At 39.6% G+C, this 4,502-nt stretch overlaps 1 protein-coding gene across 3 annotated transcripts in view; it reads right to left on the bottom strand.

Moving 5' to 3' along the window:
• slc39a11 (solute carrier family 39, member 11) overlaps window positions 1-4,502 on the bottom strand; it is a 57,979-nt gene that overhangs the window by 2,679 nt on the left and 50,798 nt on the right. The window lies entirely within an intron of this gene.

The following is a 4,502-nucleotide window of genomic DNA, read 5'->3' as shown; positions in this document are numbered from 1 at the left end:
ATATACATATATATATGTGTGTGTGTTTTATCTTGAGTTTTTTCATCAGCGGATCATCAGTGGATCAGACAAACTTCACCTCCACAGCTACGGACACCTTTTTATCCATCAATGGTGAATGAATGATTCCTCCAAGGTTGACATTGTGCATCTGAGGATTTCTCAGCCTCTGTCTCTTTTCCTTCTTTTTTGCAAATTTCTATTGCATTTCTCCAAGGAAATTCAGAGATTCAAAGAAAGACGGATGTGAAGGAATCACACATTTACAAGAATAGCACTGGTTTAGGAAACACTGCTAATCCCAGGGACGAGGGGCGTGAGGGAGGTCTTAATGTTGAGACCACCACTCTGAGTCTCTGCTCACATTTGCACGCCTGGTAAATGCCGTGGCTGGAATCCATCTCCCGTGATTCTCCGTTTGTCTCACTTGCAACACCTGTCATGCATTGTTAAAGTACACACCAATCAAAATGAATGTGAAAAGGTCACTGCATGTGTGAGCGTGTGTGTGTGTAGAGGGTGAGTGTGGTCTAATCCAGGCGTTTTAACATTTCAAACCCTGGAAGCAGATGAATAGAATCACAGCTACTTCAAACTTTACTTTAAACATCCACATCTCAGGGACAATGTTCCAGTTGGACGTTCTGTCCTGACTGTAGAAAAAAAAACATCTGTTGAACTCTCATCGCATTAACTGGTAAAAATTGGTGTGTAGAATAACACAGAAAAGACGGCACTGACTGGTAATAGTTTTTCAGACATATCTGAACTGCAGCTATGCTAACTCCAGAACAGAAGCTAGCAACAAAGCTAAGGTTTCCAGACAGACCAGAGTGATGACAGCAGGGTTACACATCAGCAGTCACAGACGTCTGAGACGCTGCAAACACTTCATCACCATCTCACACCTGTCACAGCTGTTTGTAACAACAACCACATATTTTCATCAACTCCTCAGCCACCTATTACTTGCCATCATGTTGGGGCAACATAATGGAGCAGGGCAACTCCGGTTATCATCCATCTCAATTTATTTAAACCACACACTGTAGCAGCAACCCTGCTCCTCAGATCCCTCCTATGATCCACCTTAATATTCATCACACTCTAACGCCATTGGCTGTGAGAGAAAATCAACATCTGACTTTGAATTAAACCTGAGTGAAGTATTTCACAAAACCAGACAAGAAAAAAAAAATCAGTGTCATTTCAAAAAGGCTGCATCACATGCTCAAGTCATCTGATAGCAAACCGAGTTTTCCACTGCTGCTGGACTAGTGGAGAAATCATCAACCATCTGCTCATCTGAATCAATCATTACAGATTTCTATGACCAGCTGCTCACCGCTGCCTCCGCTGTACAGCTGGAAACATGTGCTGGAGTTTTTAGGACCACTTTGTAGGTCCACTGAGTTATGAGTTCCTCCCACATAAACAGAGATCAGGGTCAGCACACGCCTGTTTGATTTCGCACATGAGACTCGTGCTGTGGCGCTCCCTAGCTGCAGACATTCACGTCTGAAATGAATACGTGATGGATTCTAATATTATGGAACAAACAAAATGCTGAGGTACAGAAGAATTAAACAACAGCAACAGTGTCACTGAGAGGTGATCTGGCTTCAACTGAAATTAGTTCAACTTGACAAACAGAGTAAATATTAGACAATATAAGACACTCAGAAAGAGGCAGAGTATGACAAGTATTCTGATATTAGACAATATAAGACACTCAGAAATCACTCAAATATCCTGGTAAAACTGAAATAAAACCACCCTTAGTTCTGACATTCAGAAAATAAAAACCAGAGAGGTTTGGATGACTTTTTCTTAAACCTCAGGGAAGGAAATCACACGTTTGATCAAAATACATCTCTTTTCAGATGTTTCAATTACTGCCAATCATCGCTCCCTGAGGAGAAAAAAAAGTACTCAGCAAAAAGAGCACTGAGAGGGGCTTTTGATGTGGTGGGATCGAAAGAAAACATTTCTCAGAACTGATAAGATTAAGAAGTATGAAAGATGTTACAGGGATAAAAGAATAGAATGGGTGAAAAGAACCAGAGGGAACGCTGAGAGCCTGTGGAGAAGTGTGCTGGAGGATGAGCGGCTGCTGTGAAGACGGAGCGTCAGCAGAATTATCCTCAGATGAGCTCAGACTGGCCGACAACATTAGGGAGTAATTGGAAGAAAACAGTTGCTGCGAACATGCAAGAAGACAGGAAACACTAGTAGTTACAGTAATGATGCTCTCCACCGGGGCTGATCAAACTCAAACTCTGACTCGCCCTCGGGTTACGACACCTAAGAGGAAAATGAAAGTGTAAACTAATTATTTGCTGAATAGGAAACATTTTTCCTTCTATTTGGTGCTGTAATTAATGGCCATCTGCACAGCCTTGAATAGGTTTACACAAAACATTTCAACTAGTTCAGGGATTTAAACATGCAATGGACAATGATGACCATGACCACCTCTCATTTCCCTTTAGCCAACCATTGAGCTAACACTGTGATGTCTTTCAGGTTATTATTATAAATCTTTTTAAGGCTATCTCCTGAAATTATCTCGTGTAAATTTTCAGTAAGGATTAGTAAGATCTTTTTGCTAACACTGGGACAACTAGCTTCTTTAGCCAGCACGTGGACATCATTCACATAATTTGCGGCTATTTTTTTTAGCTGTCATTTAGCCATTCTGTTCGTGCCTTTATTTTCAGTTTATTTATCATTGGTTGTCAATAACCCTGTTCCCTCATTCACACTAACTGAAGTGTGAATGAAAGTGAAAGGTAGTGAGAAAAGAAACAAAGCATCACCAAACCACCGTGGTCCCTGCAGAGCTGGACTGGTGCTAGAGGCTCAGTACTAGTATGTGTTTATATTTAAAGGAAAGTACCATCCACTGTCACAGGTGGGTGGTCGATGGTTTCTTTTCTACATAACAGCTTCTTCTGTTCTCAACCACTCAGAGAAAGGATGCAGCAGCGCCTCAAGTGTTTTGCTGCTGAGATAGAATTACGTGATTACTTTTTGAGATTCATTTCAAAAGAGCTTAACAGCAGCATTGTGCTGAGAATTCGTCCTTAAAATTACTGATAACATCAGGCTGCAGCGGCGTAAACACAGGCTAGGCTCAGAGGGGAGGACTGCAATATTATATGTGATAAAAGCCTCAGAAATTAATGTTTCATTTTTATCACACTTAGTTTTTATTGCCTTGTATATGGAAGTTCAGAGCCGGGGGGAAAAACATTCTGATAAGTTGGCAAGAGGAGACGGGGCTTTCTTCTTCCTTTTTACAGAGTTTCTGTCTATTTTATTCTTTTTAAAAGAACTTTTGACGTCAGTTGGTTTATTATCTCAATATTCTCTGGCTCATTTACAGGTAGCTTATACTGTAGCTTCTTCTTCCAGTGGTTCGCTAAAAGAAGACGCTATCTATTTATGGGCTAGCTATAAATTAGCCAAAGCATATTGAAAAATGATGAAACTTACATCAAAATCTAGCCTAAAGCTAATTATCGCTAATTTTGGCTAGCCCTAAGCTATCTTCTAAGTTACGGTGGGCTAATCAAGACAACAATTTTGAGCCTCTGTGTTAGCTAGGTGTTTTTTGGCACTCTTTGAGTTTCTGAAAAATGAAACTCGGGCTTATGTATGTTGTACAGCAGGGAGACTGAATCAGTGAGAAACAAAGAAGGACAGGAGGGAGGAGAGCTGTCTCAAAGACCACGACACGAGACAGAAGCCCAAGATGAACATGTGTGGTGTGATGGAAAAATCAAATCAAATCAGGGTTGTTTTTTCTGCACAGCTATTGACTGAGCTAAGTTTTAGGACAGCCTGACTAGATATTTATTCAGTAGATTCAATGGGAATCAGACAATAAACTCCTGCGCTTTCTTCAATGGCCTTGAGTGCAGACTCTAACCATTAAAGTAGCACACGGTCCATAATAGATTCTATTTATCGATATAGAGAGTGTATTGTTGACAGACATCACAGGTTCACCTGTATTAATTTAACAGAGGGTCAGAGGTCAACCGTATATACGTAAATAATAACAGAGCCATTTCTATCGTTCCAAACACATTGCAACCTTTCTGATGACGTGTATAAAGAACTGTAGTTATATTACAGATTATTGATGTTTAATATGTTGTACCACAGACAAAAAACGTTCAACTTCACGTGTGTCACAGTTATTATTCAGTTTCAATTAATTAGAATTAAATTAAAAAAACTTGCTAATTTTGTCAAACTGTATTTTTTATGAAATTTATGAAAATGTCAAAATAATAAATGACACAATTAATTCTACTGAATAAATATCTAGTCAGGCTGTCCTAAAACTTAGCTCAGTCATGGAGTATCTTTGGGCTAATTTACATGTTTATTTTACCATTTCAAATATTTTATTTATATTTGTTTGGTCCCCCCCCCCCCCCCCCTTTTTTTTTTTTTTTAAAAAAAAAAAAAAAGAGGGGAGGGGGAGCAGC

This window comes from Cynoglossus semilaevis, chromosome 8, assembly GCF_000523025.1.
Source record: "Cynoglossus semilaevis isolate Cse_v1.0 chromosome 8, Cse_v1.0, whole genome shotgun sequence".
NCBI lineage: Eukaryota > Metazoa > Chordata > Actinopteri > Pleuronectiformes > Cynoglossidae > Cynoglossus > Cynoglossus semilaevis.
This window is presented reverse-complemented; position numbering and strand designations above follow the sequence as displayed.